General features: G+C 45.3%; 1 protein-coding gene across 2 annotated transcripts in view; it reads left to right on the top strand.

The window, feature by feature from the left end:
- The first annotated feature begins 520 nt into the window (after positions 1–520).
- The window catches only part of TMEM225B (transmembrane protein 225B), a 31,778-nt gene continuing 16,960 nt past the window's right edge, over positions 521–15,338 (top strand). The window contains exons 1-2 of one of the 2 annotated variants that reach the window (XM_027610384.2): positions 521–883; positions 1,085–1,246. The gene's annotated coding sequence lies outside the window, so the exon portion shown is untranslated. The remainder of the gene's footprint in view (positions 884–1,084; positions 1,247–15,338) is intronic. The other variant, XM_027610382.2, reaches the window with a different exon arrangement.

The following is a 15,338-nucleotide window of genomic DNA, read 5'->3' as shown; positions in this document are numbered from 1 at the left end:
GCTCTGGTTTGAACTGGCCAGGGTTCTAAAGGCTGCCTTTACTTGCTTACTGAGTCTGCAGTTTTTGGCACCTAAAATTGTGAAAAAGTATGAACTTCATGGGATTGTTGTGAAAATTAATGAGATAATGCCAGTTTACTCCAAAACTGGTAACTGTTTCTGAGTTTAGCAGGAAACCCGCCCATCATGAACAACTCATTTCCCTAACATTTTTCCTGCTTCAACATATCAAAGCTATCTCTGGCAAACTCGTCCAGGCACAGTTTAGTGTTTGACATCTTGACCCTATTTCTAAGGCTTTTCTTTCTCTTTTAGCCCATTGGTACCAATGTTACTCCTGCTTACTTACATACTCAGGCACAATTGGGAGGTAATGGAGTAATGTAGGGAAAACACCAGTCCGGTTGAAGCGACCTAGGGAGAGGACAGGCTGGACTGCGGGCGTAGGGAAGGGGGGCGTAGGGAAGGGATTCGGGCCCAGCAGGGTCATCCCTGCCTTGTGATTTGCAAGGAGGGAGGTGGGGATGGGTGGTAAAACGGCAGGGGTCAAGGGAGGCGGCAAATGAGGTGCATATGGGACAGTGGGGGGTGAGAAAGAAGGAAACAACCAATTTAGATCTTAGGTCCACATGGGCGATGAAGGACAAATAGAGAAATCTAGCCCCATCCTCCCTCAATGCCTCCTTGGGTAAGGACAAACGCCAAAGAAGGCGCCATCCCAACGCGGTTCTGGGCGCAGCTCCCCAGCGGCCCCTGCAGAACCCGCGATCGAGAGGAGACCTCCGAGCTGCCTAGACGGGACCCGGAAGTGCGCGCCGGGGAGCCCGAGTTTCCAGTCGTGCCCGGGGACCGAGGGCGCCGCCGCTGCGGAGCGGCTGCGCGAGTGAGTATCGGGGTCCCGGACTGGGGGCTGCGGGTCCGCCCTGCCGCGGGGGGTGGGGCTCGGGCCGAGGGGACGCCGGTGGCGTGGGGTTGGGGCCGCGGGCCTACCCAGCCCCGGGAGAGTGAAGTGGGAGCCTCTCCTGGAAAATCTTCGCTTGCCGTTTCCCCTACATCTGCCCTCTTCCCCCTCCCTTTCCCGCAGTGACTGCCCGTCCGTTGTGCCGCGCTCTGAAGAAATTTTAGAGGAGGTCTTGTCTTTGGAGCAGCACTGGGGATTGGATCCAGCCCATGGAGAAGCTGCCTGAGCAGATAACCCCGGAGTCCCTGTCCCCATCCTCCAAGCAGGAGCCCCGAAAGAGCAAGGGTGAGGAGCTGACCTAGCTGGCTTTCTTTGTCTAAACTTTGTCCTTCCAGCCGCGGCCTCGGATCAGATGGACACGATTAACTTTACACTTAGAATTGTCCTGGTGAAAAACGACTTTTTTTTTTTTTTTTTAACCCCAAGGCTCTATTACATGTAAATAAAGCCTATAACCAACGTTTCCTCTCTTGACTGTGTGGAGCAGACCTGCAGCACAGTACTATCCTAGCACTAAGTCTTGGAGGATCTTGTCATTCCAGCACCTGCCAACTTGCTTGGCCTTTGGAGAAGCTCCGTAAATGTGTGAATAAATAAATGAACTCAGCCAAGAATGTCCCATATCTCAAGTGCCAGGAAAAGAGCGGGCTCCTCCACTCATCCTACCCAAGCTCTCCTTCATCCTTAGGGAAGATACATTTACCACCCAACATATAAACTCCAAGCGGGTGCCTTGCCTGTGGAGTACAGTAGATAAGCCAGCCACCTGCTGATGGAAAATGAGGTTAAACTATTAGTATCAACATTTTTGTTTCAATCTGCCATCCCACCATTATCTGGTGTATGTCTGGCCTCTAAAAAAATGGACTTGGATTATTTAATTGGTTGACAAAGGCTTAGATAATCCACATCATGGACTCTGAGATGGCTTATATTTGGGGAGATTTTCTTTTACACATTTATGTGTAAAAACTATGTTTTCAGACTAATTTTTAACTTGACAGGTATTTATTGAGCTGTTAGTATGAGGTGTTGAGACTAAGTTGAAAGAAAACCTAACCCCTACTCACCCACAAACTTAAGAGTTGAGTTGGAATAGTTACCTGTGAGAGGCTGTGGACAGTAAACTATGTAGAAGTTTACCAGAGGAGATCCTGTGAACTGGGTTTTGGCCCAGGAAGTCTTAGAAAGTCACAAGTTTGGCCTTGAAAGAATTTAGAGTAAGAAAAGAATCAAGTTGGCCTTTTTTAAGTAGTATACTATTGTTATATTTATTTAGAGAGAGTGAGTGAGCCAGCGGAGGGGCAGAGGGAGACGGAGAGAATGCTAAACAGGCTCCATGCCCAGCGCGGAACCCGGCATGGGGCTCGATCTCACAACCCTGAGATTATGACCTGAGCTGAAATCGAGAGTCGGACGCTTATCTGACTGAGCCACCCAGGTCCTCCAGAAAGGGGTCAAGTTTTAAATGAGAGGGGATAGATGCTTACCATAGGCTCCCTGTTGTTAGTCTTTCTAAAAGGCCAAGTGCCTGTACTAACCTTCCTAAAATACTCGTTTACTCATGTTGGTTCACAGTGCCCACTGCATTCAGTCCATACTCCATAACCTGGCATCCAGGGTCCTCTGCAGTGTGGCCTCAACCCACCTTGAAAGTCTTTCCTTAGTGTGCCCCAAAACAAACCAGCAAGACTGGTGTGTCTGCACAGAGTAATGCCAAAGACCCTGCACTCTCCACCGTTGTGCCTTTGGTCCTTTTTCTCATGTACATTACTGTCCCCTACATTCTCTGCCTATCCAAACGCCACACATCCCAGCATCCCGCACAGGGCAGCCTCCGAGGTGAAATTTCTGAAACAGACTTGAACCGTGAGGAAGGAAACAAACAGATGCAAGAGACATTTACACAAAAACCCGAGGACTTGGTGGTTGATGGAGCATTAGGGGGAAATTGGGAAATTGGGAAATCGCCCTTGTTCCCTTCACTGTCATACCTCTTAAAAAAAAAATCATCACTAGTTGCTATTGCTTTTGTAATGCAGGGCACTGCTTCTGCTCCATCAGAACTGATGGTATCCAGGTTGCCAATGGCTTAGCTAATGAAGCCACTGGACACATTTTTTTCAGCTTTAATTTTTTGTTGATGTGATCACTCTTCCTTGCACCTCTGTTCTTTGGTTTTGGAAGCACCATTTTCTTTTCTTTTTTTTTAAAGTTTTTTTTTTTTTTTTTTTATTTGACAGAGAGAGCACAAGCAGAGGGAGAGAGAGGGAGAAGCAGGCTCACTGCTGAGCAAGGAACCCGATGTGGGACTCGATCCCAGGACCCTGGGATCATGACCCAGGCTGAAGGCAGCCGCTTAACCGACTGAGCCCCCCAGGCGCCCCTGGAAGCACCGTTTTCTTCTGGTCTTCCTCTTGCCTTCTCCGGGCCTTCCCCACTCCTGTTTCTCCATCTGTTTTTAAACAATTTTTCCCCAAGACCGTTCTTAACCTTCTTTTTTTCACTCCTGTGGGTGATCCTATCCCCTTCTAGGACTTCTCTTAACCGCTATCTGCTGCTCTTGCCGCCATCTGGGTCCTGAATACTAGATGTTCATGGTTGTGCTTTGGAGCGCCTTGTTTTCTGTCAGGCCCACACCTCCCTACCTTCCAGTGACTGCCTTGGTTAATTTAATTTTTTAATTTTAATTTTTTTTTAAGATTTTATTTGTTTATTTGACCGCGAGAGACACAGCGAGAGAGGGAACACAAGCAGGGGGAGTAGGAGAGGGAGAAGCAGGCTCCCCGCGGAGCAGGGAGCCCGACGCGGGGCTCGATCCCAGGACCCTGGGGTCATGACCTGAGCCGAAGGCAGACGCTCAACGACTGAGCCACCCAGGCGCCCCCTGCTAGAAAACTTGGAGTTGTACTCTACTATTCTCCTTCCCTCCGTATTCAGTCTGCCACCAAATCTGTCAGTTTCTCTTCAGAAAGGCCTGATTCTGTTGCCTATGATTGCCATTTCCTCATTTTAGGCCCATCCTAGTTTTCTTGGATTGTTGACACATCCCTGTGCTATTGGTCATGCCCCTACTCTAGGCTGTCCTCCACTGTGCTGCCAGAATGAATTTCCCTGGGGAACAAATTTGATCATGTCAGTCTCTGTCCAAAGCCCTGGCTGTGGTATACATGCCTCTTCATATCTGGCTCTACTCTATTTTTCTTTTCTTCTTTCTTTTTTTTTTTTTTTTTGAGAGCACTAGAAAGCGCAAGCAGAGACAGGGGCAGAGGGAGAGAGAGAGAGTCCCAAGCAGACTCCATGCTCAGCGAAGAGCCCGATGTGGAGCTCAGTCTCAGGACCCCAAGATCCAAAATCAAGAGTCGGACGCTTGACTCATTTAACCACCCACGTGCCCCGTCTGGCTGTACTCTATTTTTCTGCTATATCTCCTGCTTCCTGCCCACATGGGGCATACATTTCACTCACATGGAGTTTTTGTTTTTGTTTTTCGTTTTCTATTCCTTGAACTTAGTGTTCCCTTCTATGTTGCTGAGCCTTAGCAGATGTGATTACTTTTGTCTGGAATACTCTTCACCTTGTTGATCCTGATCATAGTTCAAGATCCAGCTCAACGTCATTCTTTGAGGCTTCCATCTCCAGCTCACCTAGGTAGGGGTTGTCCTTCCTAATTGTGCTTTGAAGCACCATTATAATCCCTCTACCGGTATCTTGCACGTAGTAGACGGTATGTACGTTTCCTGATTGGTTAAATCAAACAGGGAGTGTATTTGTTTCCTAGGGCTTCTGTAACGAATTACCACAACTTCATGGCTTAATACAGCAGAACGGTATTCTCTCAGTTTTGGAAGCTAGAAGTCCATGAGGGCTGTGCTACCTCTGAAACCTGTAGGGAAGAATCCCTCCTTGGCTGTTCCCAGCTTCTGATGGTCCCCAGCAATCCTTGGTGCTCCTTGGCTTAAGGCTGCATCACTTAGTCGGTGTCTCCGTTGTCACATGGCCTTCTTTCCTGTTGTGTTTCCATGTCTGAATCTTCCTCTCCTTTCTCTTATATAGATGGCAGTCATTGGATTTAGGACCCACCCTAATCCATTATGACCTCATCTTAACTCTGCAAAGGCTTGGCTTCCAAACAAGGTCATATTCTGAGGTACCAGTTGGACATGAATTAGTGTGGGTGGGGCAGGGAAATGACACCATTGGACCCAGTACAATAAGAATTGCTCATTTCTTCTACTGTTAGAAGTAAATATACTTGGGGTCCCATGGCTTTGTAGTTAAACAAACTTGAAGAACTGCATAGATTTTTACCCCTTCCCTTTAAATTAGAAGCAGATCAGCGAAGAAACTTTTTTTTTAAACCTTTGACCACAGGGACACATTTGATTTGCTTATTTCAGGGGGCAGCTGCTCTCTTCTTGGGCTTCTCAAGCTCTGTCTCAGACCAGCCACTGTCTGCTGAGGTATTCCAGAGGGTCCTGCTCTCCACCAAGTTTGAATCCACGTTTTTGATATTTTTTCTGTAAGTGGCTCTGACCTATGAGGAGATATACCTCTCTGAATTCTATTTGAGCCTCAGTCCTGAAGACTTTTTATAAATGGTCTATTTGGGACCCTCAGTGACTTACAGATTCTTCTCTTGATTGCTGGGAAATAATCAGGAGCATTTTGAAGCACCGAATGTGCGCAGGGTTCTTTACATAGCACTGGGCTTGGAGACAAAGAAATGGAAGACATCTTTTAATCTAGAGATGCTTTCAGCATAAATTGAAGGGAACACACACACAACTAAAAATACTTCTGAGGAGAGGCCCAAAGACAATGTGGCTAAATGCCATGAAGGAGACAGGAAGCGAATGCTTTAGAGATTTAAAGGAGAGCTCACTTCCAGCTGGGATTAGAGTAGGGTTAGGTTTCAGGAAGGAGGCTGCCTTGAACTGGGTCTGGGAGATTGAATAGGATTTTGATAGGTGGAAGAGAAGTACAGGTGTGCGGATATACACGTTCAGGAAACTGTTCACATGGACTGTGGAGAAGATGTGACAGGAGATGAGACGGTGAGGCAGAGTGGAGTAAGACTGTGCGAAAGGAATGCCAGGCAAAGAGCTTAGCTTTCGTTTGGCAGATATTGAAGTATGTTATGTTAGCTTTTCTTAATAGGCGGCCAGCCGGTGAGCGTTGTATATCAAGGGAGAGAATCTGATTTGTTGAGTGTGGTATGGGAGGTGAGGTGATTAGGATCTGACTTTAGGACGTTACTAGTGATAACAGGAAGGTAGGGACAAAATCCAAGAAATGTGTTGTAGGTGGAAGCAATAGTACTTATTTACTGAGTGGATGTGGGGGCAGAGAAAGGACTCACTGCTCGTTGTCACCCCTTCCCTTTTTATTCTGAAAAATGCTAAAGCTACCGGAGAGTTGCAAGAACAGTATAACAAATACTCATACGCCAGGAGGAGGAGACATACTGATCTGAAGAGACTGGTGTGAGAGCCACGTAGAAATGTCTTTTTAGATTACTGAAGATGCTGTAGTCTGTTATAAATATCCCCCATTTCAGGAGATGGGGACACAATCCCTCCAGCCTCTCAACCCAGAGAGAAAGCTTTATCTCATATTCATACCCATCAATCAGTAATCTTGTCCACACGACCATCAGCATTTCTTTTCCAGAATCCCAGTACTTACCACCTCTGCTACCATCTTGGTCCAGGGTGCCATCATCCCTCACCTGGGTTATGGCAGTAGCCTCCTGGCTGGTTGTCCTGCCTCTGGCATTGCTTCCCTATTGTCTCTTCCCAACATAGCCGGCAGGTTAAAATGTCAGGTTTTGTCTTCCTCTGGTCATAAGCCTCCCATGGCTTCCTATCTCACTCAGTAAAAGCATACCTCTTACAGTAGCCTATTGGGCCCTGTGTTCTCTGATTACCTTTTTATGTCTCTGACCTCATTTCTTACTACTCTTCCCCTCGCTCGTTGTGTTCCAGTCATACTTGCCTCTTTGAACACCCAGGGCCTTTGCACTTGCTAATTCTTCTATGTGTAATGCTCTTTCCCAGGAACCTTATCTCCTTTAAGTCTTTGCTTCAGTGTCATTTTCTTAGTCCTTCTTTGACCATGGGGTGTAAAATTGCAACCCTTCTGCCCTCTCCCTCCCTCTGACACTCTACACCTCCTTCCTTGCTTTTGTCTCTATACCACTGTGTCATCTGCTAGAATGTAATTTACAAGGTTTCTTGTCCAGCTCCCTTACTATAATGGAAGATCTTAGAGGGCAGAGTCTTTGCCTGTTTACCCCCTGATGTATCTCAGCACCTGGAACTGTTCCTGGCATGTTGCTGGTGCTCAGTAAGATAAATGTGAATGAGTCAAGTGTCACAGGACTGGTAAGGGGAAGGATTCAAGAGTTACGGGAGAAGGATCACCTTCAGCTTAATGGAGAAAGTGATATTGAACAGGGCCTGAGAGCTGTAGGATTTACATTCTTGAAGATGTCGGGCAGGCTGTCAGTTCTCTGTCTGTGGGCCACGTAAAAGGCGCATCCTCTAGAACATTTAAGCCTTCAGAAGTTGGGAGAGAACAAATAGTGTGGTCCAACAGAAAGGAGAAGAGGCTTCGTGTAAGGGAGGAGATGGGAATGAGGCTGGGAAGACAGGGGCCAGGTCAGAAAGATGTAGAAGAAACCCTCATTTTAATATTTGCCCAAGCCAACCACAGAAAGCACGTCTCCTGCTTCATAAAGTATTCCAAATCCAAGTCCAAATGGAGGCATTCCCAGGCTATGGATCTTTCAATTTTTTTTAAAAGATTTTATTTTATTTATTTTAGAGAGAGAGAGCAGGGGGAGGGGCAGAGGGAGAGAGAGAATAGCAGACTCCAAGCTGAGTGTAGAACCCGATGGAGGGCTCGATCACATGACCCCGAGATCATGACCTGAGCCCAAACCAAGAGTTGGAAGCTTAAATGACTGTGCCACTCAGGCTCCCCTGATCTTTTACTTTCTGAAGGGCTTCTAAGTTTAGGTGCCCCCAGGTTTGGGGGACAGATGTGGCAGATTTAGAAAGCTCTTAAGTTGTGCTGTCCACTAGTGTAGCACCAGCTACATGCATTAATTAAATTGAAATTAATTAAAATCAAATACAATTAAAAGTTCAGCTGCTCAGTTGCACTGGCCACATTTCCAGTGCTCAGTAGCCACATGTGGCCATTGGCTGCTCTATTGGACAGTGCAGATGTGGACCAGCTGTATAACCACAGAAAGTTCTGTCGGACTGTGCATCGTGAGTGACTCGAATTTATAGTACCAGTTCATTATGGTATCTTGCTAAAAAGAATTGGCTGCCTAGCTAATATTTAGACTCGATTGATGCCTTTATCTCTTTTTTTTGGGTACCTAACTTTTTAGACCTAGTCGGTGTTCTCCAACTGTTTGCAATTTGTGTGACATATAAGAGAAACAGTTAAACACATGTACAAGCGGATGTAAAACATTAAGCCAGTAATCCCTCACACCCGTTAGAATGGTTGTCGCCTAAAAGACAAGAAGTAACACGTGTTGGCGAGGATGTAAACTGGTGAAACTACCAATAGAACTACGTAAGATCTGTCAATTCCACTTGTGAGTATTTATCTGAAGGAAATGAAAGCACTGTCTCAAAAGATACCTGCACCCCTGTGTTCATTGCAGCATTATGTACAGTAGCCAAGACATGGAAACAGCCTAAGTGTCCATCGATGGATGAGTGGATAAAGCAGATGTGGTGTACATACAAATATACGTGAATATGCACAGTGGAATGTTGTACAGCTGTAAAAAGAAGGAAATCCTGCCATTTTCGACAACATGGATGGACCTTGAGGGCATTACACTAAGTGAAATAAATCAGACAAAGACAAATACTGTGTGATCTCACTTATATGTGGAATAAAAAAAAAAAAAAAAGCAACTCAGGCACAGAAAACAGACTGGTGGTTGCCAGACATGGGGGGATGGGAGTGGGGGAATCGGGTGAAGGGGGTCAAAATGTAGAAACTTCCAGTTATAAGATAAATAATGTACAACCTGGCAATTATAGCTGATAATGCCGTATTGTGTGTTAGAAAGTTACTAAGAGAGAAGATCTTAAAAATTCTTATCACAAGGAAAAAATTGTTAAAAACACAATATCTAACGATGGACTCTGAAAAACAAACTGAGGGTTCTAGAGGGGAGGGGGGTGGGGGGATGGGTTAGCCTGGTGTTGGGTATTAAAGAGGGCACGTTCTGCGTGGAGCACTGGGTGTTATGCACAAACAATGAATCACGGAACACTACATCAAAAACTAATGATGTGATGTATGGTGATTAACCTAACAGTAAAAAATTTAAAGAAGAAAAAAAAAGACAATATCTAAACTGAACATACAGAGGATGAGGGCATAGTTAGAGGTGGAGAACAGGTGTAAATATGGTTCTGTGATAAGATATCACAGACGGTTATTAAATTCCTTAAAGAAAATGACCATTGACAAATAAAATCAGGGCTGTTTATTGTGTTAGGCTTTCACTGCTGCTGGAAATGCTGCATTGGCTATTTCTCAGCAGCTCCTCCTTTCATAAAGATCCCTCTTAGCAGTGGGCCTACTTTCTCTAATAATATTGCAAAACAACCTCTCTAGCGTTAGTAAGCCATATTTCAGTTAAGAGGAGAGATGTATTAAACAGGAGATGTTTTTCTATCTTGTCTCCCTTGAACGCAGGGTACAGGATTTGTTTTTGTATATTCTCTTAGAGTCGAAATCGACTTGGGAATATTTCTCTGTACCCTACCCTGTGCTTCATATTATAAATAACTTTTCCTTCTCCCCCCTCTTCCTTTATCAGATCTTCCCCACTTGCAGTATTTCTAAAAGATGCATATGAGGTCTGAGTGTGTCTGTGTTCACGAGTGAGCATGTGAACATCTGAGTGTAGAGAGAGATACTCTGGTGAGGAAGGTGTTGGTCTCTGATTACACGAAGGGAATCTTCTCTGTTACCTCAGGGATGATCATGTGGCCAGGGTGCTATGTGGGCAGAACCTCTGGGGTGAGGTTCTCCTCTTTATTCGGTCCCTGCCCCTCCCCACATGTAGCCCCCAGCATCTCCCTTCTAAAGTTCTGAGATGACTCCACTTCCCTCAAACTCTGCTTCCCTTTTCTGCTAATCCCAGTATGTCTGTCTGGTTAGCTACTTCATATATAAACCTGAATTTTAGTTTCCCCACCGCTTTCTCCAAATCTGTTCAACGTGTATCCATCTTTTCCCTATATTGCAAGGCCATTTTTCATACTTTTTTGAACCAAATACTTCTGGGATACTCTGATCATCCTGTTCCCCACCAGGAGTTTTTGTTACATTTTACCTTTTTTATATTTTCTGTCAGATGGTGAGACCTGGACTGAGGATCAATTAATTATAAAGCAGAAAATTCTTGAAGTAGGGCTGCGACTACACGAAGGAGATGAATGTGAACAAAACAAAAGGGGCTCTGTGAATATGGACAAAACTTTCGTAACATCACAAACTATCCAACAGCCACAAATTCTTAATTGAAGAGAAATCCCAAATGTGTAATATTTGTGGAAAATTACTCAGGTGGAACTCATACCTTGTTCAGCATGAAAGGATCCATACACAAGAGAAACCTTATGAGTGTCATGAATGTGGAAAAGCTTTTGGCCATAGTTCGAACCTTATTCAGCATCAAAGAATACATACTGAAGAGAAACGCTATGAATGTAGTGACTGTGGAAAAACCTTCCAGCATCAGATAATTCATACAGGAGAGCTGCCTTATATGTGCAATGAATGTGGGAAAGCTTTTGGTCGGAGCTCAAGTCTTGTTTGACACCAGAGAATCCACATGAGGGAGAAACTCTATGCATGTAGCGAGTGTGGGAAGGCCTTTACCAGAGCTCAACTCTAATAGAACACCAGCAAGTTCACACCAAAGAGAGACCATATGAGGGCAGTGACTGTGGGAAAACTTAACAGTCGTAAGTCGCACCTCATTGAACACCAGAGAGTCCACACAGGGGAGACTCCTTATGATTGCAGTGAGTGTGGGAAATCTTTTAGTAGGAGTTCACTTCTTATTAAACACCACAGGATTCACACTGGAGAGAGACCCTATGAATGTTGTGAATGTGGGAAGGCCTTCAGTCGGAACTCTCACCTTATTCAGCACCAGAAAACTCACAGTGGAGTAAAAGCTGCTGAATACAAAGAATGTGGGAAAACCTTCAAGTACAGTTCATACCTTTCCAATCATCTGGGAATCCACACAAAAGAGAAACTGAATGAAATGAAGGTGGTAGAGCCTTTGGTCAGAATTCAGCTCTGATTGAATGTCAGAGAGCTTGCAAATGGGGAGAACCCTTTAGGTTTTGTGAGGGTGGACGGCCTTCAGTGCTGGTCCAACTCTTATTAAAACCTGAAAATCCATATAGTAGACAAATCTCATGGGTGTGTTCAATGCACAAAAACCTTTAGATGAGAGTTTCAGCATCAGCAGATTCACTTTGGAGGAGAGTGTGTCAGAGAGGGGCGTGAAAGGGACATAATGCAGCATGACCAAGGTGATGGCTAAGCGGAACCTTCAGTTAGCACTATTGCTTATTTGATGTTGAAGATCTGCATCAGAGGGAGATTCTGTGGTTTGCTTTCCAAATCTTCATAGTTGTCCTCTGAAAATGGAATGAGTTAGGTCCATCCCAGGGAAGAAAGAATCAGGGAATTCTGGATTCAGACTTCTAGGTCAAGAAAGTAGCAGGGTGACCTTTGAACCCAGTAACTCTCCTATCTCATCTATTCAATTTGTTGTAACTATTAATGGAAGTGGCTCTTGGGTCTTAGACCAGCATTTCGCCCCTCAGTGTTCTGCAGACTATTGAATCTCTTTTTGTTTTATATGACATAAATGAACTTAATAAATGGGCAGATTTTCTAGACCAAACAATTTCTCAGTATGACATGTTACGGGCTTTGTTATGTGTCAACTAGGCTGAACTACATTTGCCATAATTCCCTTTCCTGTATTTTTTGGTTCTTGTGGGCTAGAGGGAGATCCTTAGACCAGGAAGGTGGAAGAAAAGCAGCAGTTACTATATTTTGTGGCTCATTCATGTTGTTGCTAATCAGCTGACTCAGCTCACTAGGGAGACACAGCAGCTGGGCCTGCAACTGGTCTACCTTCCCCTGGATCCTCTGCCTTTGCTGGGCTGTGTGTGTGTGTGTGTGTGTGTGTGTGTGTGTGTGTGTCTCCTCATAGTTTTACTTCTCTGATTGAATCCTAGTCAAATGCATGCTTACTGTTCTTGTAACAAGTATGCAGTTATTTTAAGTTTAGATAGAAGTGGTTAATTTCTGGCTGTTTTTGAAAAAAAAAACTCAATAATTTTTAAGATTTCCTTTGAGAAAAAGCCACGGTTCAAACTCCTTTATAAGAAAAATTATATCATAACCCGAGGCAGAGCTTCATTACTGTGTATTATCGAGGAAAATGTTGAATAGCAAAGCAGTTGAATAGTGTGCTACATAATGGATAAAACTTTTTAAAAGATTTTTTATTTTTAAGAAATCTCTACACCCAGTGTGGGGTTCAAACTCACGACTCCAAGATCAAGAGTTACACTCCCCACCAGCTAGCTGAGCCAGATAGGCACCCCCATAAAATTAAAAAAAAAGAAAAACATCAAACTTTTGAGTACCCATTTACTATGAATATTTTAATCATTAAAAGACATTCCAAATGTACCTCTACTGGGTAGTATATTGTTAGATCAGGTATCTGAGAGAAATTCCTACTTTGTTGTAAGTGCTTTTTTTTGCCTTTTTTTTTTTTTTTTTTTAAACGCAGGGGTCAAACTCATGACCCTGAGATCAAGACCTGAGCTGAGATCAAGAGTCGGACGCTTAACTGACTGAGCCACCCAGGTGCCCCAAGTAAAGGGTTATTTTTGTTTACAAAAAAATCAGGTTATTTTTCCTCCAGTTAGTTTGGGTTAATGATTATCTAAAATATCAGTGAAAATTATACTTACAATGTGGACTCTTAAAATTGAAAATTGCCTGTCCCGTAGCCCCCAAGCCTGGTCTGGTACTGTGCACACAGTAGATATTGAGTGGATGGCTCTGGAATGAATCTGTTTACCAGACACCAAAATCTTCTTGTCTCAGATCTCCTGTCTGCACTCCTCTACTTTTCTTCCTCTGTAATCGATAGGTGATTATCAGCACTGAGGGTCACCTTGCTCTAAGGACCGCCTTGCCTTCTGGATGTCCCGAGTATGGACTCGCACTATGTGAGGTCAGGCCTGAGCTCTGAGCCAGTGTGCCTGCTTACTCCACTCGACACACAACCCTCCTTGAGTCCTTCCCCACTCCCTTCACCACAGAAAGGGCCCTTTCCTTCTGTGGAGTCTTGAGAGGCTTCAGGGATGAGGCAGGCTTGATGAGTTGGGGTTGATAGGCAGGATTCTGATTGGCAGAGAATAGCAGGGGTCACGTGCCAGGCTCCAAAGGCAGAGGTGTCTGTGGAGACCAGGAAAGGGGAGAAAAGCGTTTGTCTAGCAGCATCAAAGGCACCAAAGTTGGTGTGTGTTGGAGTTGGGGAGATGCCTGGCTGGCTCAGTCAGTAGAGCATGTGACTCTTGATCTCGGGGTTGTAAGTTCAAGCCCCGTGTTGGTTATAGAGATTAAGTAAAGAAATAAAATGTTTAAAAAAAAAAAACCCACTAAAGTGGGGTTCTGGTTCTTTGGGCGCAAGTATTACAAGTGGCCAATTGACCAAGCCCTTAGACCTCAGGTAAACACAAGGGCAACCACTCAGCCCAGCTGTTGGCCAGGACTTTCTCAGTCTTAGTACTGAAAGTCCCATGTCAGGAAATACTCAGTCCTGTGTAAACCAGGATGGCTGGTCACCTGACCCCATAGTAACCCCACCTCCCTGCCCCCTCATGGCTCCTAGCTGCAACAGGACCCAGTAGTGCAGGAATTCGTAACTTAGGTTGCATACTGGAATCACCTGGGGAACTTTCAAAGTACTGATGCCTCCGTTCCAATCGCACAGATTTTATGGTGTGGAGTCTGGCCTGGATATTGGGATTTTGCAAGTTCCCAGGTAATTCTAATGTGCACCCAAGGTTGAGAACCTATACAATATACAGGTGCTGAGAAAAAGACACAAAAAGACCGCATAGGATCTGTGGCATAGTCACTAAGGGCTAGCAAGAGGAAGGCGCTGGGAGTATGGAGTGCTCCTATGTGAAAGTGGAGAGAGGGTGTCCCAGGTGGAAGGAGCTGTGGGAGGGGGCCAGCTATTGGATTCCCTGCGGGCAGTAAGCTCGGTCTGGGGGTGGGGGGGGTGGGGGGGTGGGGGGGGTGGGCAGGCACCTGCTCACTTCCCAGCTCGTTACCTGGTAAAACTGCAGTTTGGGCGATTTGGATTTTCCCTTTGAAGCTCTGGCCCAAGGAAGCACAGAGCGTAGGGGAAGTCAGAGCCCCAGCTCATGGGGACTCCACCCCATTTTCCAGCAGGCAGTTACTCTTCCCTTGCCTGAACTCTACCCTGGACCTGGGAAAATATGAAAATGCTTCCAGAGGAGGCTATAACCTAAACCTGTGCACACATTCTAAAATTTGCAGTCCTAGTGGGGGCGGGCCTGGTAGTCCCTGGCCATGCTGTGTACACAGCCTTGGGACCCCTGAGTGAGAGGCATTTCCTGTGCTCTGCTTAAAGAGGTAGGAGTCTTGTGCAAAGGGAAGATAGGAGGAGGAAGAGAAGTTTGGGCCTTGGGACCCAAACGTGACTGCTTTAATCTCACCTCTCATAGGATGAAATTACAAGACCCTTCACGTCCCAGCTCTGCCCATTGATTTCTTCCGTCCTCTTGGGGCTACTCCTTCCAGTCATTTTAAAATTCATTGTGTCCTTGAACAAAGTATTTTTCAAATGTAGGTCAAAGCAGCTAGTGGGTCATGAGATTAATTTATCATAGAGGCACCTGGTGGCTCAGTCGTTAAGCGTCTGCCTTCGGCTCAGGTCATGATCCCGGGGTCCTGGGATCGAGCCCCATATCGGGTGCCCTGCTCGGCGGGAAGCCTGCTTCTCCTTCTCCTCCTCCGCCTGCTTGTGTTCCTGCTCTGGCTATCTCTCTGTGTCAAATAAATAAAATCTTTGAAAAAAAAAAGATTAATTTATCTTTTTGAGTGAGTTGGAACCAGCACTGAGGGTAAAAGAAAAAAGTAGGCAGGATCAGAGTGGGATAGAAATTATTTATGTGCATTGCACATAGCAAAGGTAAGTGAGACTTTTCCGTGTGCATGTGCACACGTGTGTGTCATGTATAGTAGTGCT

This window comes from Zalophus californianus, chromosome 10 (genome assembly GCF_009762305.2).
Source record: "Zalophus californianus isolate mZalCal1 chromosome 10, mZalCal1.pri.v2, whole genome shotgun sequence".
In the NCBI taxonomy this organism is placed as follows: Eukaryota; Metazoa; Chordata; class Mammalia; order Carnivora; family Otariidae; genus Zalophus; species Zalophus californianus.
Note: the sequence above shows the minus strand (reverse complement) of the source record. Positions and strands in the feature narration are given on the sequence as shown.